Below are 26250 nucleotides of genomic sequence, written 5' to 3'. Positions count from 1 at the left end.
CGGGGGCTCGCCTCCCGTGTGCTACCGGACTTGACAACATATAGAACGTGGTGTTTGCTCCTCCGGGTGCAATGGGACAATGAACATTCGAACGCAAAGTCGGAATTCTGGTTGATCCTACCAGTAATATACGCTCGTCTCAAAGGTTAAGCCATGCATGTCTAAGTACAAACAGATTTAATGTGAAACCGCATAAGGCTCAGTATAACAGCTATAATTTACGAGATCATCAACCTAGTTACTTGGATAACTGTGGAAAATCTAGAGCTAATACATGCAACATGCCAGGACCCTCGCGGGAACTGGTGCACTTATTAGTCAAACCAATCGCGGGTTCTCCGTGTCATTGAGTTGAAGTCTGGATAATGATGCTGATCGTATGGTCTCGCACCGACGACAGATCTCGCAAATATCTGCCCTATCAACTATGGATGGTAGTATAGAGGACTACCATGGTTGCAACGGGTAACGGGGAATCAGGGTTCGATTCCGGAGAGGGAGCCTGAGAAATGGCTACCACATCCAAGGAAGGCAGCAGGCGCGTAAATTACCCAATCCCGGGACGGGGAGGTAGTGACGAGAAATAACAATATGAAACTCTTTAATGATGTTTCATAATTGGAATGAGTAGAGCATAAATCCTTCTACGAGGATCAAGTGGAGGGCAAGTCTGGTGCCAGCAGCCGCGGTAATTCCAGCTCCACTAGCGTATATTAAAATTGTTGCGGTTAAAACGTTCGAAGTTGATACTTGTCCAACACAGTCCGGCTCCGCCGACCCGGTCAACCCGTGGTCGGTGGGCCAAGTCGGAATCTGGTTGCGACTCAATGGTGTGGTAGGGCACCAAGTCTGTGTCATGGTGTGCCCTTCAACGGGTGCAAGTGTAACATAGAGCTCGACCGCTCACGTTTACCTTGAACAAATTAGAGTGCTTAAAGCAGGGTGCCCAAACGCCCTAGAATAATCTTGCATGGAATAATGGAATACGACCTTGGTCTAATCTTTCATTGGTTTGTACTCAGACCGGAGGTAATGATTAACAGAAGTAGTTGGGGACACTAGTATTACGGCGCGAGAGGTGAAATTCGTAGACCGTCGTAAGACTAACTAAAGCGAAGGCATTTGTCAAGGATGCTTTCTTTAATCAAGAACGAAAGTTAGAGGATCGAAGGCGATTAGATACCGCCCTAGTTCTAACCGTAAACGATGCCAACTAGCAATTGGGAGACGCTACAACCAGGTGCTCTCAGTAGCTTCCGGGAAACCAAAGTCAGGTTCCGGGGGAAGTATGGTTGCAAAGTTGAAACTTAAAGGAATTGACGGAAGGGCACCACAATGAAATGGAGCTTGCGGTTCAATTTGACTCAACACGGGAAAACTTACCAGGTCCGAACTTATGGAGGTGAGACAGATTAATAGCTCTTTCTCAAATTTAAGGGTAGTGGTGCATGGCCGTTCTTAGTTCGTGGATTGATTTGTCTGGTTAATTCCGATAACGAACGTGACTCACATATGCTAACTAGAACGCAGTCAGCGTTAATGCGTCGATGCCGATTGGAACGGGTTAGGACCTTTCGGTGGAGTATGACCTGACACCTTCGCTGTTCGTGTGCGCAAGTGCACTTACGGTACGCTGCTTAGCAGGACAATTTGTGTTTAGCAAAATGAGATCGAGCGATAACAGGTCCGTGATGCCCTTAGATGTTCTGGGCTACACGCGTGCTACAATGTGGGTAGCAGCGTGTCTCCTATTCCGAGAGGAACGGGAAATCACTCAAATACTCACTTAGTAGGGATTATGGATTGCAATGGTCCATATGAACTCGGAACTTCTAGTAAGTGCTGGTCATCAGCCAGCGTTGAATACGTCCCTGCCCTTTGTACACACCGCCCGTCGCTACTACCGATGGATTATTTAGTGAGGTCTTTGGAGATGATCGTTCGCTGGATCCTCGTGAACCGCGTCTGCTTTATCGAAGTTGACCGAACTTGATGATTTAGAGGAAGTAAAAGTCGTAACAAGGTTTCCGTAGGTGAACCTGCGGAAGGATCATTAGTGGCCAAGTGATCCTTCCAGAAGTCCGAACCTGCGGGTTGAGACTTCGGCACAAGTTGCCATATGATAATTGACGAAACACTATAGAAGTCCGAACCTGCGGGTTGAGACTTCGGCACAAGTTGCCATATGATAATTGACGTAACACTAACAAGTCCGAACCTGCGGGTTGAGACTTAGGCACACGTTGCCTTATACATGACTTCGAACAAATACACAAGTCCGAACCTGCGGGTTGAGACTTAGGCACAAGTTGCCTTATACATGACTTCGAACAAATACACAAGTCCGAACCTGCGGGTTGAGACTTAGGCACAAGTTGCCATATGAAAGTTGACGAAACACTAACAAGTCCGAACCTGCGGGTTGAGACTTAGGCACACGTTGCCTTATACATGACTTCGAACAAATACACAAGTCCGAACCTGCGGGTTGAGACTTAGGCACAAGTTGCCTTATACATACATTATCCAAATAAACAGAAGTCCGAACCTGCGGGTTGAGACTTAGGCACAAGTTGCCATATTATATTCGATCAAACACTAAGTAGTCCGAACCTGCGGGTTGAGACTCAAGACCGTAACAAGATGTCACTATACAAGTCCGAACCTAAGGGTTGAGACTTAATGCGATCTAGATACCAAGTTGACATCCAATACCTGTTGAGCAAAACCAAAGATTCCCTGTTCTCGAATGATTACACTATATAACAGGGAATCTTGAAGAAATCAAGCAAGCGTGAAACAAAGTCATCACTTGGGCATGCTCGATAGCCAACCACATGACCTTAACCTAAGAGAGCATGCAAACCACATGATACCTATAAACGATTAACCCGCCCTAGTTCAATCGTTCACCAAGTGATGACTTCAGTATGGCTAAGAGAAAAACTTTTAAATGGGAAAAACTCTAAGTCCGAACCTCCGGGTTGAGACTTCCGCGTCGGAGGTGGGCGCACCTCCTATCCGAAAGATGGTGAATCAGGGGTGTTCGATCAGCAATGGTCGGATGCCCCGTCGTAGTCCAACTATGACAATCCATGTCAAGACCTCCGGGTTGAGACTTCCGCGTCCGGAGGTACGCGTACCGCCTACCCGAAAGATGGTGAATCAGGGGTGTTCGATCAGCAATGGTCGGATGCCCCGTCGTAGTCCAACTATGACAATCAAAGTCAAGACCTCCGGGTTGAGACTTCCGCGTCCGGAGGTACGCGTACCGCCTACCCGAAAGATGGTGTGCTTCTGGGGTATTCGATGAGTCGGATACCCCGTCGTAGTCCAACTATGACAATACAAAGTCAAGACCTCCGGGTTGAGACTTCCGCGTCCGGAGGTACGCGTACCGCCTACCCGAAAGATGGTGTGCTTCTGGGGTATTCGATGAGTCGGATACCCCGTCGTAGTCCAACTATGACAATCAAAGTCAAGACCTCCGGGTTGAGACTTTCTAAGAGTACAAGCATAAAGGAACACGGACCAAGCCGTACCGAGAGAATCGGTACTAGAGCCCTTGTGGTTCTACATTGAGAGAGCCCTCGTGGTTCTCATTAGGGGCTTTATGCAAGAAGTACTCAATACTGTGGTGTGAAGTATAAAGTATAGAGTCCTCCACTGGTCCACGCTGCTCCGGCGGTCCTGGGTAAGATAGTTCATTCTAGCTTGCCCTATGTGGAAGAGGACTCAATACCCTACCTGTTGAGCTTGAAACAAAGTCATCACTTGGGCATGCTCATATTGCCATACACAATTACATTATATTCGAATGAGCATGCAAGCGACCCTATATAGACCGAACCAAAACGATAGATACCGCCGTAGTTCACCCCCACCAAGTGATGACTTCAGTATGGCTAGTGTGTGAAGTATAAAGTATAGTCCTCCCCTGGTCCACACTGCTTCGGCGGTCCTGGGTAAGATAGTTAGTTCTAGCTTGCCCTATGTGGAAGAGGACACAATACTTAATACTTAGAGTACAAGCATAAAGGAACACGGACCAAGCCGTACCGAGAGAATCGGTACTAGAGCCCTCGTGGTTCTACATTGAGAGAGCCCTCGTGGTTCTCATTAGGGGCTTTATGCAAGAAGTACTCAATACTGTGGTGTGAAGTATTAAGTATAGAGTCCTCCACTGGTCCACGCTGCTCCGGCGGTCCTGGGTAAGATAGTTCATTCTAGCTTGCCCTATGTGGAAGAGGACTCAATACCCTACCTGTTGAGCTTGAAACAAAGTCATCACTTGGGCATGCTCATATTGCCATACACAATTACATTATATTCGAATGAGCATGCAAGCGACCCTATATAGACCGAACCAAAACGATAGATACCGCCGTAGTTCACCCCCACCAAGTGATGACTTCAGTATGGCTAGTGTGTGAAGTATAAAGTATAGTCCTCCCCTGGTCCACACTGCTTCGGCGGTCCTGGGTAAGATAGTTAGTTCTAGCTTGCCCTATGTGGAAGAGGACACAATACTTAATACTTAGAGTACAAGCATAAAGGAACACGGACCAAGCCGTACCGAGAGAATCGGTACTAGAGCCCTCGTGGTTCTACATTGAGAGAGCCCTCGTGGTTCTCATTAGGGGCTTTATGCAAGAAGTACTCAATACTGTGGTGTGAAGTATTAAGTATAGAGTCCTCCACTGGTCCACGCTGCTCCGGCGGTCCTGGGTAAGATAGTTCATTCTAGCTTGCCCTATGTGGAAGAGGACTCAATACCCTACCTGTTGAGCTTGAAACAAAGTCATCATAGTCGATTTTTCATAAATTCTAAGAAAATCATATGTTAGGATGCTGCGAGATGAATCGGATGCTGCATGGAGATGAATCTTGATCTTCTTCATCTCCCATCTTAATACAGCATCCCTACTTAAAGGCATCTCGGACTTAGTCGATTTTTCATAAATTCTAAGAAAAACATATGTTAGGATGCTGCGAGATGAATGGGATGCTGCATTGAGATGAATCTCGATCTTCTTCATCTCCCATCTTAATACAGCATCCCTACTTAAAGGCATCTCGGACTTAGTCGATTTTTCATAAATTCTAAGAAAATCATATGTTAGGATGCTGCGAGATGAATGGGATGCTGCATGGAGATGAATCTTGATCTTCTTCATCTCCCATCTTAATACAGCATCCCTACTTAAAGGCATCTCGGACTTAGTCGATTTTTCATAAATTCTAAGAAATTCATATGTTAGGATGCTGCGAGATGAATGGGATGCTGCATGGAGATGAATCTTGATCTTCTTCATCTCCCATCTTAATACAGCATCCCTACTTAAAGGCATCTCTGACTTAGTCGATTTTTCATAAATTCTAAGAAAAACATATGTTAGGATGCTGCGAGATGAATGGGATGCTGCATTGAGATGAATCTTGATCTTCTTCATCTCCCATCTTAATACAGCATCCCTACTTAAAGGCATCTCGGACTTAGTCGATTTTTCATAAATTCTAAGAAAATCATATGTTAGGATGCTGCGAGATGAATGGGATGCTGCATGGAGATGAATCTTGATCTTCTTCATCTCCCATCTTAATACAGCATCCCTACTTAAAGGCATCTCGGACTTAGTCGATTTTTAATAAATTCTAAGAAAAACATATGTTAGGATGCTGCGAGATGAATGGGATGCGGCATTGAGATGAATCTTGATCTTCTACATCTCCCATCTTAATACAGCATCCCTACTTAAAGGCATCTCGGACTTAGTCGATTTTTCATAAATTCTAAGAAAAACATATGTTAGGATGCTGGGAGATGAATGGGATGCTGCATGGAGATGAATCTTGATCTCCTACATCTCCCATCTCAATACAGCATCCCTACTTAAAGGTATCTCGGACTTAGTCGATTTTTCATAAATTCTTGAAAAAACATATGTTAGGATGCTGCGAGATGAATGGGATGCTGCATGGAGATGAATCTTGATCTTCATCATCTCCCATCCTAATACAGCATCCCTACTTAAAGGCATCTCGGACTTAGTCGATTTTTCATAAATTCATAGAAAAACATATGTTAGGATGCTGGGAGATGAATGGGATGCTGCATGGAGATGAATCTTGATCTTCTTCATCTCCCATCTTAATACAGCATCCCTACTTAAAGGCATCTCGGACTTAGTCGATTTTTCATAAATTCTAAGAAAACAATATGTTAGGATGCTGCGAGATGAATGGGATGCTGCATGGAGATGAATCTTGATCTTCTTCATCTCCCATCTTAATACAGCATCCCTGCTTAAAGGCATCTCGGACTAAGTCGATTTTTCATAAATTCTAAGAAATTCATATGTAAGGAAGCTGCGAGATGAATGGGATGCTGCATGGAGATGAATCTTGATCTTCTACATCTCCCATCTTAATACAGCATCCCTACTTTAAGGATTCTCGGACTTAGTCGATTTTTCATGAATTCTAAGTAAAACATATGTTAGGATGCTGGGAGATAAATGGGATGCTGCATGGAGATGAATCTTGATCTTCTTGTTGTCCCATCTTAATACAGCATCCCTACTTAAAGGCATCTCAGACTTAGTCGATTTTTCATAATTTCTAAGAAAAACATATGTTAGGATGCTGCGAGATGAATGAGATGCTGCAGGGAGATTAATCTTGATCTTCTTCATCTCCCATATTAATACAGCATCCCTACTTAAAGGCATCTCGGACTTAGTCGAATTTTCATAACTTCTAAGTAAAACATATGTTAGGATGCTGCGAGATGAATGGGATGCTGCATGGAGATGAATCTTGATCTTCTACATCTCCCATATTAATACAGCATCCCTACTTAAAGGCATCTCGGACTTAGTCGATTTTTCATAAATTCTAAGAAAAACATATGTTAGGATGCTGGGAGATGAATGAGATGCTGCATGGAGATGAATCTTGATCTTCTTCATCTCCCATCTTAATACAGCATCCCTACTTAAAGGCATCTTGGACTTAGTCGATTTTTCATGAATTCTAAGAAAAACATATGTTAGGATGCTGCGAGATGAATGGGATGCTGCATGGAGATGAATCTTGATCTTTTTCACCTCCCATATTAATACAGCATCCCTACTTAAAGGCATCTCGAACTTAGTTGATTTTTCATAAATTCTAAGAAAATCATATGTTAGGATGCTGCGAGATGAATGGGATGCTGCATGGAGATGAATCTTGATCTTCTTCATCTCCCATCTTAATACAGCATCCCTACTTAAAGGCATCTCGGACTTAGTCGATTTTTCATAAATTCTAAGAAAAACATATGTTAGGATGCTGGGAGATGAATGGGATGCTGCATGGAGATGAATCTTGATCTTCTTGTTGTCCCATCTTAATACAGCATCCCTACTTAAAGGCATCTCGGACTTAGTCAATTTTTCATAAATTCTAAGAAAAACATATGTTAGGTTGCTGCGAGATGAATGGGATGCTGCATGGAGATGAATCTTGATCTTCTACATCTCCCATCTCGATACAGCATCCCTACTTAAAGGCATCTCGGACTTAGTCGATTTTTCATAAATTCTAAGAAAAACATATGTTAGGATGCTGCGAGATGAATGGGATGCTGCATGGAGATGAATCTTGATCTTCTTCATTTCCCATCTCGATACAGCATCCCTACTTAAAGGCATCTCGGACTTAGTCGATTTTTCATGAATTCTAAGAAATTCATATGTAAGGATGCTCCGAGATGAATGGGATGCTGCACGGAGATAAATCTTGATCTTCATCATCTCCCATCTCGATACAGCATCCCTACTTAAAGGAATCTCGGACTTAGTCGATTTTTCATAAATTCCAAGAAAAACATATGTTAGGATGCTGCGAGATGAATGGGATGCTGCATGGAGATGAATATTGATCTTATTCATCTCCCATCTTATTACAGCATCCCTACTTAAAGGCATCTCGGACTTAGTCGATTTTTCATAAATTCTAAGAAAATCATATGTTAGGATGCTGCGAGATGAATGGGATGCTGCATGGAGATGAATCTTGATCTTCTTCATCTCCCATCTTAATACAGCATCCCTACTTAAAGGCATCTCGGACTTAGTCGATTTTTTATAAATTCTAAGAAATTCATATGTTGGGATGCTGCGAGATGAATGGGATGCTGCATGGAGATGAATCTTGATCTTCTTCATCTCCCGTCTTAATACAGCATCCTTACTTAAAGGCATCTCGGACTTAGTCGATTTTTCATAAAATCTAAGAAATTCATATGTTAGGATGCTGCGAGATGAATGGGATGCTTCATGGAGATAAATCTTGATCTTCTTCATCTCCCATCTTAATACAGCATCCCTACTTAAAGGCATCTCGGACTTAGTCAATTTTTCATAAATTCTAAGAAAACAATATGTTAAGATGCTGCGAGATGAATGGGGTACTGCATGGAGATGAATCTTGATATTCTTCATCTCCCATCTTAATACAGCATCCCTACTTAAAGGCATCTCGGACTTAGTCGATTTTTCATAAATTCTAAGAAAAACTTATGTTAGGATGCTGCGAGATAAATGGGATGCTGCATGGAGATGAATGTTGATCTTCTTCATCTCCCATCTTAAAACAGCATCCCTACTTAAAGGCATCTCGGACTTAGTCGATTTTTCATAAATTCTAAGAAAAACATATGTTAGGATGCTGCGAGATGAATGGGATGCTGCATGGAGATGAATCTTGATCTTCTTCATCTCCCATCTTAATACAGCATCCCTACTTAAAGGCATCTCGGACTTAGTCGATTTTTCATAAATTCTAAGAAAAACTTATGTTAGGATGCTGCGAGATAAATGGGATGCTGCATGGAGATGAATGTTGATCTTCTTCATCTCCCATCTTAAAACAGCATCCCTACTTAAAGGCATCTCGGACTTAGTCGATTTTTCATAAATTCTAAGAAATTCATATGTTAGGATGCTGGGAGATGAATGGGATGCTGCATGGAGATGAATCTTGATCTCCTACATCTCCCATCTTAATACAGCATCCCTACTTAAAGCCATCTCGGACTTAGTCGATTTTTCATAAATTCTAAGAAATTCATATGTTAGGATGCTGGGAGATGAATGGGATGCTGTATGGAGATGAATCTTGATCTCCTACATCTCCCATCTCAATACAGCATCCCTACTTAAAGGCATCTCGGACTTAGTCGATTTTTCATAAATTCATAGAAATTCATATGTTAGGATGCTGGGAGGTGAATGGGATGCTGCATGGAGATGAATCTTGACCTTCTTCAACTCCCATCTCAATACAGCATCCCTATGTAAAGGCATCTCGGACTTAGTCGATTTTTAATAAATTCTAAGAAAAACATATGTTAGGATGCTGCGAGATGAATGAGATGCTGCATGGAGATGAATCTTGATCTTCTTCATCTCGCATCTTAATAGAGCATCCCTACTAAAAGGCATCTCGGACTAAGTCGATTTTTAAGAAAATCAAAGAAAAACATATGTAAGGATGCTGGGAGATGAATGGGATGCTGCATGGAGATGAATCTTGATCTTCATCATCACCCATCTTGATACAGCATCCCTACTTAAAGGCATCACGGACTTAGTCGATTTTTCATAAATTCTAAGAAAAACATATGTTAGGATGTTGCGAGATGAATGGGATGCTGCATGGAGATGAATCTTGATCTTCTCCATCTCCCATCTCAATACAGCATCCCTACTTGAGGGCATCTCGGACTTAGTCGATTTTTCATAAATTCTAAGAAAAACATATGTTTGGATGCTAAGAGATGAATGGGATGCTGCATGGAGATGAATCTTGATCTTCTTCATCTCCCATCTTAATACAGCATCCCTACTTAGAGACATCTCGGACTTAGTCGATTTTTCATAAATTCTAAGAAAAACATATGTTAGGATGCTGCGAGATGAATGGGATGCTGCATGGAGATGAATCTTGATCTCCTATATCTCCCATCTCAAAACAGCATCCCTACTAAAAGGCATCTCGGACTTAGTCGATTTTTCATAAATTCTAAGAAAAACATATGTTAGGATGCTGCGAGATGAATGGGATGCTGCATGGAGATGAATCTTGATCTACTTCATCTCCCATCTTAATACAGCATCCCTACTTAAAGGCATCTCGGACTAAGTCGATTTTTCATAAATTCTAAGAAAACCATATGTTAGGATGCTGCGAGATGAATGGGATGCTGCATGGAGATAAATCTTGATCTTCTTCATCCCCCATCTCAATACAGCATCCCTACTTAAAGGCATCTCGGACTTAGTCGATTTTTCATAAATTCTAAGAAAAACATATGTTAGGATGCTGGGAGATGAATGGGATGCTGCATGGAGATGAATCTTGATCTTCTTCATCTCCCATCTTAATGCAGCATCCCTACTTAAAGGCATCTCGGACTTAGTCGATTTTTCATAAATTCTAAGAAATTCATATGTTGGGATGCTGCGAGGTGAATGGGATGCTGCATGGAGATGAATCTTGATCTTTTTCATCTCCCATCTTAATGCAGCATCCCTACTTAAAGGCATCTTGGACTTAGTCGATTTTTCATAAATTCTAAGAAAAACATATGTTAGGATGCTGCGAGATGAATGGGATGCTGGATGGAGATAAATCTTGATCTTCTACATCTCCCATCTTAATACAGCATCCCTACCTAAAGGCATCTCGGACTTAGTCGATTTTTCATAAATTCTAAGAAAAACATATGTTAGGAAGCTGCGAGATGAATGGGATGCTGCATGGAGATGAATATTGATCTTCTTCATCTGCCATCTTAATACAGCATCCCTACTTAAAGGCATCTCGGACTTAGTCGATTTTTCATTAATTCTAAGGAAAACATATGTTAGGATGCTGCGAGATAAATGGGATGCTGCATAGAGATGAATCTTGATCTTCTTCATCTCCCTCCTTAATACAGCATCCCTACTTAAAAGCATCTCGGACTTAGTCGATTTTTCATAAATTCTAAGAAAAACACATGTTAGGATGCTGTAAGATGAATAGGATGCTGCATGGAGATGAATCTTGATCTTCTTCATCTCCAATCTTAATACAGCATCCCTACTTAAGGGCATCTCGGACTTAGTCTATTTTTCATAAATTCTAAGAAAAACATATGTAAGGATGCTGCGAGATGAGAGAGATGCTGCATGGAGAAGAATCTTGATCTGCTTCATCTTCCATCTTAATACAGCATCCCTACTTAAAGGCATCTCGGACTTAGTCGATTTTTCATAAATTCTAAGAAATTCATATGTTAGGATGCTGCGAGATGAATGGGATGCTGCATGGAGATAAATCTAGATCTTCTACATCTCCCATATCTATACAGCATACCTACTTAAAGGCATCTCGGACTTAGTCGATTTTTCATAAATTCTAAGAAAAACATATGTTAGGATGCTGCAAGATGAATGGGATGCTGCATGGAGATGAATCTTGATCTTCTTCATCTCCCTCCTTAATACAGCATCCCTACTTAAAGGCATCTCGGACTTAGTCGATTTTTCATAAATTCTAAGAAATTCATATGTTTGGATGCTGGGAGATGAATGGGATACTGCATGGAGATGGATCTTGATCTTTTTCATCTCCCATCTTAATACAGCATCCCTACTTAAAGGCATCTCGGACTAAGTCGATTTTTCATAAATTCTAAGAAAAGCATATGTTAGGATGCTGGGAGATGAATGGGATGCTGCATGGAGATGAATCTTGATCTTCTTCATCTCCCTCCTTAATACAGCATCCCTACTTAAAGGCATCTCGGACTTAGTCGGTTTTTCATAAATTCTAAGGAAAACATATGTTAGGATGCTGCCAGATGAATGGGATGCTGCATGGAGATGAATCTTGATCTTCTTCATCTCCCATCTTAATACAGCATCCCTACTTAAAGGCATCTCGGACTTAGTCGATTTTTCATAAATTCTAAGAAATTCATATGTTAGGATGCTGGGAGATGAATGAGATGCTGCATGGAGATGAATCTTGATCTCCTACATCTCTCATCTCAATACAGCATCCCTACTTAAAGCCATCTCGGACTTAGTCGATTTTTCATAAATTCATAGAAATTCATATGTTAGGATGCTGCGAGATGAATGGGATGCTGCATGGAGATGAATCTTGATCTCCTACATCTCTCATCTCAATACAGCATCCCTACTTAAAGGCATCTCGGACTTAGTCGATTTTTCATAAATTCATAGAAATTCATATGTTAGGATGCTGGGAGATGAATGGGATGCTGCATGGAGATGCATCTTAATCTCCTACATCTCCCATCTTAATACAGCATCCCTACTTAAAGGCATCTCGGACTTAGTCGATTTTTCATAAGTTCTAAGAAATTCATATGTTAGGATGCTGCGAGATGAATGGGATGCTGCATGGAGATGAATCTTGATCTCCTACATCTCCCATCTCAATACAGCATCCCTACTTAAAGGCATCTCGGACTTAGTCGATTTTTCATAAATTCATAGAAATTCATATGTTAGGATGCTGGGAGATGAATGGGATGCTGCATGGAGATGAATCTTGATCTCCTACATCTCCCATCTTAATACAGCATCCCTACTTAAAGGCATCTCGGACTTAGTCGATTTTTCATAAATTCTAAGAAATTCATATGTTAGGATGCTGGGAGATGAATGAGATGCTGCATGGAGATGAATCTTGATCTCCTACATCTCCCATCTTAATACAGCATCCCTACTTAAAGCCATCTCGGACTTAGTCGATTTTTCATAAATTCATAGAAATTCATATGTTAGGATGCTGCGAGATGAATGGGATGCTGCATGGAGATGAATCTTGATCTTCTTCATCTCCCATCTTAAAACAGCATCCCTACTTAAAGGCATCTCGGACTTAGTCGATTTTTCATAAATTCTAAGAAATTCATATGTTAGGATGCTGGGAGATGAATGAGATGCTGCATGGAGATGAATCTTGATCTCCTACATCTCCCATCTCAATACAGCATCCCTACTTAAAGGCATCTCGGACTTAGTCGATTTTTCATAAATTCATAGAAATTCATATGTTAGGATGCTGGGAGATGAATGAGATGCTGCATGGAGATGAATCTTGATCTCCTACATCTCTCATCTCAATACAGCATCCTTACTTAAAGCCATCTCGGACTTAGTCGATTTTTCATAAATTCTAAGAAAAACATATGTTAGGATGCTGCGAGATGAATGGGATGCTGCATGGAGATGAATCTTGATCTTCTTCATCTCCCATCTTAATACAGCATCCCTACTTAAAGGCATCTCGGACTTAGTCGATTTTTCATAAATTCTAAGAAAAACATATGTTAGGATACTGCGAGATGAATGGGATGCTGCATGGAGATGAATCTTGATCTTCTTCATCTCCCATCTTAATACAGCATCCCTACTTAAAGGCATCTCGGACTTAGTCGATTTTTCATAAATTCTAAGAAATTCATATGTTAGGATGCTGGGAGATGAATGGGATGCTGCATGGAGATGAATCTTGATCTTCTTCATCTCCCATCTTAATACAGCATCCCTACTTAAAGCCATCTCGGACTTAGTCGATTTTTTATAAATTCTAAGAAATTCATATGTTAGGATGCTGGGAGATGAATGGGATGCTGCATGGAGATGAAACTTGATCTCCTACATCTCCCATCTTAATACAGCATCCCTACTTAAAGCCATCTCGGACTTAGTCGATTTTTCATAAATTCTAAGAAATTCATATGTCAGGATGCTGGGAGATGAATGGGATGCTGCATGGAGATGAATCTTGATCTCCTACATCGCTCATCTCAATACAGCATCCTTACTTAAAGCCATCTCGGACTTAGTCGATTTTTCATAAATTCTAAGAAAAACATATGTTAGGATGCTGCGAGATGAATGGGATGCTGCATGGAGATGAATCTTGATCTTCTTCATCTCCCATCTTAATACAGCATCCCTACTTAAAGGCATCTCGGACTTAGTCGATTTTTCATAAATTCTAAGAAAAACATATGTTAGGATACTGCGAGATGAATGGGATGCTGCATGGAGATGAATCTTGATCTTCTTCATCTCCCATCTTAATACAGCATCCCTACTTAAAGGCATCTCGGACTTAGTCAATTTTTCATAAATTCTAAGAAATTCATATGTTAGGATGCTGGGAGATGAATGGGATGCTGCATGGAGATGAATCTTGATCTTCTTCATCTCCCATCTTAATACAGCATCCCTACTTAAAGCCATCTCGGACTTAGTCGATTTTTCATAAATTCTAAGAAATTCATATGTTAGGATGCTGGGAGATGAATGGGATGCTGCATGGAGATGAATCTTGATCTCCTACATCTCTCATCTCAATACAGCATCCCTACTTAAAGCCATCTCGGACTTAGTCGATTTTTCATAAATTCGAAGAAATTCATATGTTAGGATGCTGGGAGATGAATGGGATGCTACATGGAGATGAATCTTGATCTTCTTCATCTCCCATCTCAATACAGCATCCCTACTTGAAGGCATCTCGGACTAAGTCGTTTTTTCATAAAATCTAAGAAATTCATATGTAAGGATGCTGCGAGATGAACGAGATGCTGCATGGAGATGAATCTTGATCTACTTCATCTCCCGTCTTAATACAGCATCCCTGCTTAAAGGCATCTCGGTCTTAGTCAATTTTTCATAAATTCTAAGAAATTCATATATTAGGATGCTGCGAGATGAATGGGATGCTGCATGGAGATGAATCTTGATCTTCTTCATCTCCCATCTTAATACAGCATCCCTACTTAAAGGCATCTCGGACTTAGTCGATTTTTCATAAATTCCAAGAAAATCATATGTTAGGATGCTGCGAGATGAATGGGATGCTGCATGGAGATGAATCTTGATCTTTTTCATCTCCTAACTTAATACAGCATCCCTACTTAAAGGCATCTCGGACATAGTCGATTTTTCATAAATTCGAAGAAATTCATATGTTAGGATGCTGGGAGATGAATGGGATACTGCATGGAGATGAATCTTGATCTTCTTCATCTCCCATCTCAATACAGCATCCCTTCTTAAAGGCATCTCGGACTTAGTCGATTTTTCATAAATTCATAGAAATACATATGTTAGGATGCTGCGAGATGAATGGGATGCTGCATGGAGATGAATCTTGATCTCCTACATCTCCCATCTTAATACAGCATCCCTACTTAAAGGCATCTCGGACTTAGTCGATTTTTCATAAATTCTAAGAAGTTCATATGTTAGGATGCTGGGAGATGAATGGGATGCTGCATGGAGATGAATCTTGATCTCCTACATCTCCCATCTCAATACAGCATCCCTACTTAAAGGCATCTCGGACTTAGTCGATTTTTCATAAATTCATAGAAATTCATATGTTAGGATGCTGCGAGATGATTGGGATGCTGCATGGAGATGAATCTTGATCTCCTACATCTCTCATCTCAATACAGCATCCCTACTTAAAGCCATCTCGGACTTAGTCGATTTTTCATAAATTCTAAGAAAAACATATGTTAGGATGCTGCGAGATGAATGGGATGCTGCATGGAGATGAATCTTGATCTCCTACATCTCCCATCTTAATACAGCATCCCTACTTAAAGGCATCTCGGACTTTGTCGATTTTTCATAAATTCTAAGAAATTCATATGTTAGGATGCTGCGAGATGAATGGGATGCTGCATGGAGATGAATCTTGATCTTCTTCATCTCCCATCTTAATACAGCATCCCTACTTAAAGGCATCTCGGACCTAGTCGATTTTTCATAAATTCATAGAAAAACATATGTTAGGATGCTGGGAGATGAATGAGATGCTGCATGGAGATGAATCTTGATCTTCTTCATCTCCCATCTCAATACAGCATCCCTACTTAAAGGCATCTCGGACTTAGTCGTTTTTTCATAAATTCTAAGAAATTCATATGTTAGGATGCTGCGAGATGAATGGGATGCTGCATGGAGATGAATCTTGATCTCCTACATCTCCCATCTTAATACAGCATCCCTACTTAAAGCCATCTCGGACTTTGTCGATTTTTCATAAATTCTAAGAAATTCATATGTTAGGATTCTGTGAGATGAATGGGATGCTGCATGGAGATGAATCTTGATCTTCTTCATCTCCCATCTTAATACAGCATCCCTACTTAAAGGCATCTCGGACCTAGTCGATTTTTCATAAATTCATAGAAAAACATATGTTAGGATGCTGCGAGATGAATGGGATGCTGCATGGAGATGAATCTTGATCTTCTTCATCTCCCATCTTAATACAGCATCCCTACTTAAAGGCATCTCGGACTTAGTTGATTTTTCATAAATTCTAAGAAAAACATATGTTAGGATGCTGCGAGATGAATGGGATGCTGCATTGAGATGAATCTTGATCATCTTCATCTCCCATCTTAATACAGCATCCCTACTTAAAGGCATCTCGGACTTAGTCGATTTTTCATAAATTCTAAGAAAAACATATGTAAGGATGCTGGGAGATGAATAAGATGCTGCATGGAGTTGAATCTTGATCTTCTACATCTCCCATCTTAATACAGCATCCCTACTTAAAGGCATCTCGGACTTAATCGATTTTTCATAAATTCTAAGAAAAACATATGTTAGGATGCTGCGAGATGAATGGGATGCTGCATTGAGATGAATCTTGATCTTCTTCATCTCCCATCTTAATACAGCATCCCTGCTTAAAGGCATCTCGGACTTAGTCGATTTTTCATAAATTCTTAGAAATTCATATGTTAGGAAGCTGCGAGATGAATGGGATGCTGCATGGAGATGAATCTTGATCTTCTACATCTCCCATCTTAATACAGCATCCCTACTTAAAGGCATCTCGGACTTAGTCGATTTTTCATAAATTCATAGAAATTCATATGTTAGGATGCTGGGAGATGAATGGGATGCTGCATGGAGATGAATCTTGATCTTCTTCATCTCCCATCTTAATACAGCATCCCTACTTAAAAGCATCTCGGACTTAGTCGATTTTTCATAAATTCTAAGAAAAACATATGTTAGGATGCTGCGAGATGAATGAGATGCTGCTTGGAGATGAATCTTGATCTTCTACATCTCCCATCTTAATACAGCATCCCTACTTAAAAGCATCTCGGACTTAGTCGATTTTTCATAAATTCTAAGAAAAACATATGTCAGGATGCTGCGAGATGAATGGGATGCTGCATGGAGATTAATCTTGATCTTCTCCATCTCCCATCTTAATACAGCATCCCTACTTAAAGGCAACTCGGACTAAGTCGATTTTTTATAACTTCTAAGAAAAACATATGTTAGGATGCTGCGAGATGAATGGGATGCTGCATGGAGATTAATCTTGATCTTCTCCAACTCCCATCTTAATACAGCATCCCTACTTAAAAGCATCTCGGACTTAGTCGATTTTTCATAAATTCTAAGAAAAACATATGTCAGGATGCTGCGAGATGAATGGGATGCTGCATGGAGATTAATCTTGATCTTCTCCATCTCCCATCTTAATACAGCATCCCTACTTAAAGGCATCTCGGACTTAGTCGATTTTTCATAAATTCATAGAAATTCATATGTTAGGATGCTGCGAGATGAATGGGATGCTGCATGGAGATGAATCTTGATCTTCTTCATCTCCCATCTTAATACAGCATCCCTACTTAAAGGCAACTCGGACTTAGTCGATTTTTCATAAATTCTAAGAAAAACATATGTCAGGATACTGCGAGATGAATGGGATGCTGCATGGAGATGAATCTTGATCTTCTTCATCTCCCATCTTAATACAGCATCCCTACTTAAAGGCAACTCGGACTTAGTCGATTTTTCATAAATTCTAAGAAAAACATATGTCAGGATGCTGCGAGATGAATGGGATGCTGCATGGAGATTAATCTTGATCTTCTTCATCTCCCATCTTAATACAGCATCCCTACTTAAAGGCATCTCGGACTTAGTCGATTTTTCATAAATTCTAAGAAAAACATATGTTAGGATGCTGCGAGATGAATGGGATGCTGCATGGAGATTAATCTTGATCTTCTCCAACTCCCATCTTAATACAGCATCCCTACTTACAGGCATCTCGGACTTAGTCGATTTTTCATAAATTCTAAGAAAAACATATGTTAGGATGCTGCGAGATGAATGGGATGCTGCATGGAGATGAATCTTGATCTTCCTCATCTCCCATCTTAATACAGCATCCCTACTTAAAAGCATCTCGGACTTAGTCGATTTTTCATAAATTCTAAGAAATTCATATGTTAGGATGCTGGGAGATGAATGGGATGCTGCATGGAGATGAATCTTGATCTTCTTCATCTCCCATCTTAATACAGCATTCCTACTTAAAGGCATCTCGGACTTAGTCTATTTTTCATAAATTCTAAGAAAAACATATGTAAGGATGCTGCGAGATGAATGGGATGCTGCATGGAGATGAATCTTGATCTTTTTCATCTCCTGTCTTGATACAGCATCCCTACTTAAAGGCATCTGGGACTTAGTCGATTTTTCATAAATTCTAAGAAATTCATATGTTAGGATGCTGCGAGGAGAATGGGATGCTGCATGGAGATGAATCTTGATCTTCTACATCTCCCATCTCGATACAGCATCCCTACTTAAAGGCGACTCGGACTAAGTCGATTTTTCATAAATTCTAAGAAATTCATATGTTAGGATTCTGTGAGATGAATGGGATGCTGCATGGAGATGAATCTTGATCTTCTTCATCTCCCATCTTAATACAGCATCCCTACTTAAAGGCATCTCGGACCTAGTCGATTTTTCATAAATTCATAGAAAAACATATGTTAGGATGCTGCGAGATGAATGGGATGCTGCATGGAGATGAATCTTGATCTTCTTCATCTCCCATCTTAATACAGCATCCCTACTTAAAGGCATCTCGGACTTAGTTGATTTTTCATAAATTCTAAGAAAAACATATGTTAGGATGCTGCGAGATGAATGGGATGCTGCATTGAGATGAATCTTGATCATCTTCATCTCCCATCTTAATACAGCATCCCTACTTAAAGGCATCTCGGACTTAGTCGATTTTTCATAAATTCTAAGAAAAACATATGTAAGGATGCTGGGAGATGAATAAGATGCTGCATGGAGTTGAATCTTGATCTTCTACATCTCCCATCTTAATACAGCATCCCTACTTAAAGGCATCTCGGACTTAATCGATTTTTCATAAATTCTAAGAAAAACATATGTTAGGATGCTGCGAGATGAATGGGATGCTGCATTGAGATGAATCTTGATCTTCTTCATCTCCCATCTTAATACAGCATCCCTGCTTAAAGGCATCTCGGACTTAGTCGATTTTTCATAAATTCTTAGAAATTCATATGTTAGGAAGCTGCGAGATGAATGGGATGCTGCATGGAGATGAATCTTGATCTTCTACATCTCCCATCTTAATACAGCATCCCTACTTAAAGGCATCTCGGACTTAGTCGATTTTTCATAAATTCTAAGAAATTCATATGTTAGGATGCTGCGAGATGAATGGGATGCTGCATGGAGATGAATCTTGATCTTCTACATCTCCCATCTTAATACAGCATCCCTACGCAAAGGCATCTCGGACTTAGTCGATTTTTCATAACTTCTAAGTAAAACATATGTTAGGATGCTGCGAGATGAATGAGATGCTGCATGGAGATGAATCTTGATCTCCTACATCTCCCATCTCAATACAGCATCCCTACTTAAAGGCATCTCGGACTTAGTCGATTTTTCATAAATTCTAAGAAATTCATATGATAGGATGCTGCGAGATGAATGGGATGTTGCATGGAGATGTATCTTGATCTCCTACATCTCCCATCTCAATACAGCATCCCTACTTAAAGGCATCTCGGACTTAGTCGATTTTTCATAAATTCTAAGAAATTCATATGTTAGGATGCTGCGAGATGAATGGGATGCTGCATGGAGATGAATCTTGATCTCCTACATCTCCCATCTCAATACAGCATCCCAACTTAAAGGCATCTCTGACTTAGTCGATTTTTCATAAATTCTTAGAAATTCATATGTTAGGATGCTGCGAGATGAATGGGATGCTGCATGGAGATGAATCTTGATCTTCTTCATCTCCCATCTCGATACAGCATCCCTCCTTAAAGGCATCTCGGACTTAGTCGATTTTTCATAAATTCTAAGAAAAACATATGTTATGATGCTGCGAGATGAATGGGATGCTGCATGGAGATGAATATTGATCTTATTCATCTCCCATCTTATTACAGCATCCCTACTTAAAGGCATCTCGGACTTAGTCGATTTTTCATAAATTCATAGAAATTCATATGTTAGGATGCTGCGAGATGAATGGGATGCTGCATGGAGATGAATCTTGATCTCCTACATCTCTCATCTCAATACAGCATCCCTACTTAAAGCCATCTCGGACTTAGTCGATTTTTCATAAATTCTAAGAAAAACATAGATTCTTAGAAAAACATATGTTAGGATGCTGCGACATGAATGAGATGCTGCATGGAGATGAATCTTGATCTTCTTCATCTCCCATCTTAATACAGCATCCCTCTTTAAAGGCATCTCGGACTTAGTCGATTTTTCATAAATTCTAAGAAATTCATATGTAAGGATGCTGGGAGATGAATGGGATGCTGCATGGAGATGAATCTTGATCTTCTTCATCTCCCATCTTAATACAGCATCCCTACTTAAAGGCATCTCGGACTTAGTCGATTATTCATAAATTCTAAGAAATTCATATGTTAGGATGCTGGGAGATGAATGGGATGCTGCATGGAGATGAATCTTGATCTCCTACATCTCCCATCTCAATACAGCATCCCTACTTAAAGGCATCTCGGACTTAGTCGATTTTTCATAAATTCATAGAAATTCATATGTTAGAATGCTGGGAGATGAATGGGATGCTGCATGGAGATGAATCTTGATCTTCTTCATCTCCCATCTTAATACAGCATCCCTACTTAAATGCATCTCGGACTTAGTCGATTTTTCATAAATTCATAGAAATTCATATGTTAGGATGCTGGGAGATGAATGGGATGCTGCATGGAGATGAGTCTTGATCTTCTTCATCTCCCATCTCAATACAGCATCCCTACTTAGAGGCATCTCGGACTGAGTCGATTTTTCATAAATTCTAAGAAAAACATATGTTAGGATGCTGCGAGATGAATGGGATGCTGCATGGAGATGAATCTTGATCTTCTTCATCTCCCATCCCAAAACAGCATCCCTACTTAAAGGCATCTCGGACTTAGTCGATTTTTCATAAATTCTAAGAAAAACATATGTTAGGATGCTGCGAGATGAATGGGATGCTGCATGGAGATGAATCTTGATCTTCTTCATCTCCCAACTTAATACAGCATCCCTACTTGAAGGCATCTCGGACTGAGTCGATTTTTCATAAATTCTAAGAAAAACATATGTTAGGATGCTGCGAGATGAATGGGATGCTGCATGGAGATGAATCTTGATCTTCCTCATCTCCCATCTTAATACAGCATCCCTACTTAAGGGCACCTCGGACTTAGTCGATTTTTCATAAATTCTAAGAAAAACATATGTTAGGATGCTGCGAGATGAATGGGATGCTGCATGGAGATGAATCTTGATCTTCTTCATCTCCCATCTCAATACAGCATCCCTACTTGACGACATCTCGGACTAAGTTGATTTTTCATAAATTCTAAGAAAAACATATGTTAGGATGCTGGGAGATGAATTGGATGCTGCATGGAGATGAATCTTGATCTTCTTCATCTCCCATCTTAATACAGCATCCCTACTTAAAGGCATCTCGGACTTAGTCGATTTTCCATAAATTCTAAGAAATTTATATGTTAGGATGCTGCGAGATTAATGGGATGCTGCATGGAGATGAATCTTGATCTTCTTCATCTCCCATCTCAATACAGCATCCCTACTTAAAGGCATCTCGGACTTAGTCGATTTTTCATAAATTCTAAGTAAAACATATGTTAGGATGCTGGGAGATGAAAGGGATGCTGCATGGAGATGCATCTTGATCTTCTTCATCTCCCATCTTAATACAGCATCCCTACTTAAAGGCATCTCGGACTTAGTCGATTTTTCGTAAATTCTAAGAAAAACATATGTTAGAATGCTGCGAGATGAATGGGATGCTGCATGGAGATGAATCTTGATCTTTTTCATCTCCCGTCTTGATACAGCATCCCTACTTAAAGGCATCTGGGACTTAGTCGATTTTTCATAAATTCTAAGAAAAACATATGTTAGGATGCTGCGAGGTAAATGGGATGCTGCATGGAGATGAATCTTGATCTTCTTCATCTCCCATCTTAATGCAGCATCCCTACTTAAAGGCATCTCGGACTTAGTCGATTTTTCATAAATTCTTAGAAAAACATATGTTAGGATGCTTGGAGATGAATGAGATGCTGCATGGAGATGAATCTTGATCTTCTCCATCTCCCATCTTAATACAGCATCCCTACTTAAAGGCATCTCGGACTTAGTCGATTTTTCATAAATTCTAAGAAAAACATATGTTAGGATGTTGCGAGATGAATGGGATGCTGCATGGAGATAAATCTTGATCTTCTCCATCTCCCATCTTTATACAGCATCCCTGCTTAAAGGCATCTCTGACTTAGTCGATTTTTCATAAATTCTAAGAAAAACATATGTTAGGATGCTGCGAGATGAATGGGATGCTGCATGGAGATGAATCTTGATCTTCTCCATCTCCCATCTTAATACAGCATCCCTTCTTAAAGGCATCTCGGACTTAGTCGATTTTTCATAAATTCTAAGAAAAACATATGTTAGGATGCTGCGAGATGAATGGGATGCTGCATGGAGATGAATCTTGATCTTCTTTATCTCCCATCTTTATACAGCATCCCTACTTAAAGGCATCTCGGACTTAGTCGATTTTTTATAAATTCTTAGAAATTCATATGTTAGGATGCTGCGAGATGAATGAGATGCTGCATGGAGATGAATCTTGATCTTCTTCATATCCCATCTTAATACAGCATCCCTACTTAAAGGCATCTCGGACTAAGTCGATTTTTCGTAAATTCTTAGAAAAACATAAGTTAGGGTGCTGCGAGATGAATGGGATGCTGCATGGAGATGAATCTTGATCTTCTTCATCTCACATCTTAATACAGCTTCCCTACTTAAAGGCATCTCAGCCTTAGTCGATTTTTCATAAATTCTAAGAAATTCATATGTTAGGATGCTGCGAGATGATTGGGATGCTGTATGGAGATGCATCTTGATCTTCTTCATCTCCCATCTTAATACAGCATCCCTACTTAAGGGCATCTCGGACTTAGTCGATTTTTCATAAATTCATAGAAAAACATATGTTAGGATGCTGCGAGATGAATGGGATGCTGCATGGAGATGAATCTTGATCTTCTTCATCTCACATCTCAATACAGCATCCTTACTTAAAGGCATCTCGGACTTAGTCGATTTTTCATAAATTCTAAGAAAAACATATGTTAGGATGCTGCGAGATGAATGGGATGCTGCATGGAGATGAATCTTGATCTTCTTCATCTCCCATCTTAATACAGCATCCCTACTTAAAGGCATCTCGGACTTAGTCGATTTTTCATACATTCTAAGAAATTCATATGTTAGGATGCTGGGAGATGAATGGGATGCTGCATGGAGATGAATCTTGATCTTCTTCATCTCCCATCTTAATACAGCATCCCTACTTAAAGGCATCTCGGACTTAGTCGATTTTTCATAAATTCTAAGAAATTCATATGTTAGGATGCTGCGAGATGAATGGGATGCTGCATGGAGATGAATATTGATCTTCTTCATCTCCCATCTCGATACAGCATCCCTACTTAAAGGCATCTCGGACTTAGTCGATTTTTCATAAATTCATAGAAAAACATATGTTAGGATGCTGCGAGATGAATGAGATGCTGCATGGAGATGAATCTTGATCTTCTTCATCTCCCATCTTAATACAGCATCCCTCCTTAAAGGCATCTCGGACCTAGTCGATTTTTCATAAATTCTAAGAAATTCATATGTTAGGATGCTGCGAGATGAATGGGATGCTGCATGGAGATGAATCTTGATCTTCTTCATCTCCCATCTTAATACAGCATCCCTACTTAAATGCATCTCGGACTTAGTCGATTTTTCATAAATTCTAAGAAAAACATATGTTAGGATGCTGGGAGATGAATGGGATGCTGCATGGAGATGAATCTTGATCTTCTTCATCTCCCATCTTAATACAGCATCCCTACTTAAAGGCATCTTGGACTAAGTCGATTTTTCATTAATTCTAAGAAAAACATATGTTAGGATGCTGGGAGATGAATGGGATGCTGCATGGAGATGAATATTGATCTTCTTCATCTCCCGTCTTAATACAGCATCCCTACTTAAAGGCATCTCTGACTTAGTCGATTTTTCATAAATTCATAGAAATTCATATGTTAGGATGCTGCGAGATGAATGGGATGCTGCGAGATGAATGGGATGCTGCATGGAGATGAATCTTGATCTTCTTCATCTCCCATCTGAATACAGCATCCCTACTTAAAGGCATCTGGGACTTAGTCGATTTTTCATAAATTCTAAGAAAAACATATGTTAGGATGCTGCGAGATGAATTGGATGCTGCATGGAGATGAATCTTGATCTTCTTCATCTCCCATCTTAATACAGCATCCCTACTTAAAGGCATCTCGGACTTAGTCGATTTTTCGTAAATTCTAAGAAAAACATATGTTAGGATGCTGCGAGATGAATGGGATGCTGCATGGAGATGAATCTTGATCTTTTACATCTCCCATCTTAATACAGCATCCCTACTTAAAGGCATCTCGGACTTAATCGATTTTTCATAAATTCTAAGAAAAACATATGTTAGGATGCTGCGAGATGAATGGGATGCTGCATTGAGATGAATCTTGATCTTCTTCATTTCCCATCTTAATACAGCATCCCTACTTTAAGGCATCTCGGACTTAGTCGATTTTTCATAAATTCTAAGAAATTGATATGTTAGGATGCTGGGAGATGAATGGGATGCTGCATGGAGATGAATCTTGATCTTCTTCATCTCCCATCTTAATACAGCATCCCTACTTAAAGGCATCTCGGACTTAGTCGTTTTTTCATAAATTCTAAGAAAAACATATGTTTGGATGCTGCGAGATGAATGGGATGCTGCATGGAGATGAATCTTGATCTTCTTCATCTCCCATCTTAATACAGCCTCCCTACTTAAAGGCAAATCGGACTTAGTCGATTTTTCATAAATTCTAAGAAAAACATATGTTAGGATGCTGCGAGATAAATGGGATGCTGCATGGAGATGAATCTTGATCTTCTACATCTCCAATCTCAGTACAGCATCCCTTCTTAAAGGCATCTCGGACTTAGTCGATTTTTCATAAATTCTAAGAAAAACATATGTTAGGATGCTGGAAGATGAATGGGATGCTGCATGGAGATGAATCTTGATCTTCTACATCTCCAATCTCAGTACAGCATCCCTTCTTAAAGGCATCTCGGACTTAGTCGATTTTTCATAAATTCTAAGAAAAACATATGTTAGGATGCTGGAAGATGAATGGGATGATGCATGGAGATTAATCTTGATCTTCTTCATCTCCCATCTGAATACAGCATCCCTACTTAAAGGCATCTCGGACTTAGTCGATTTTTCATAAATTCATAGAAATTCATATGTTAGGATGCTGGGAGATGAATGGGATGCTGCATGGAGATGAATCTTGATCTTCTTCATCTCCCATCTTAATACAGCATCCCTACTTAAAGGCATCTCGGACTTAGTCGATTTTTCATAAATTCTAAGAAATTGATATGTTAGGATGCTGGGAGATGAATGGGATGCTGCATGGAGATGAATCTTGATCTTCTACATCTCCAATCTCAGTACAGCATCCCTTCTTAAAGGCATCTCGGACTTAGTCGATTTTTCATAAATTCTAAGAAATTCATATGTTAGGATGCTGCGAGATGAATGGGATGCTGCATGGAGATGAATCTTGATCTACTTCATCTCCTATCTTAATACAGCATCCCTACTTAAAGGCATCTCGGACTTAGTCGATTTTTCATA

Source organism: Anopheles ziemanni (genome assembly GCF_943734765.1).
Source record: "Anopheles ziemanni chromosome X unlocalized genomic scaffold, idAnoZiCoDA_A2_x.2 X_unloc_24, whole genome shotgun sequence".
NCBI lineage: Eukaryota > Metazoa > Arthropoda > Insecta > Diptera > Culicidae > Anopheles > Anopheles ziemanni.
This window is presented reverse-complemented; position numbering follows the sequence as displayed.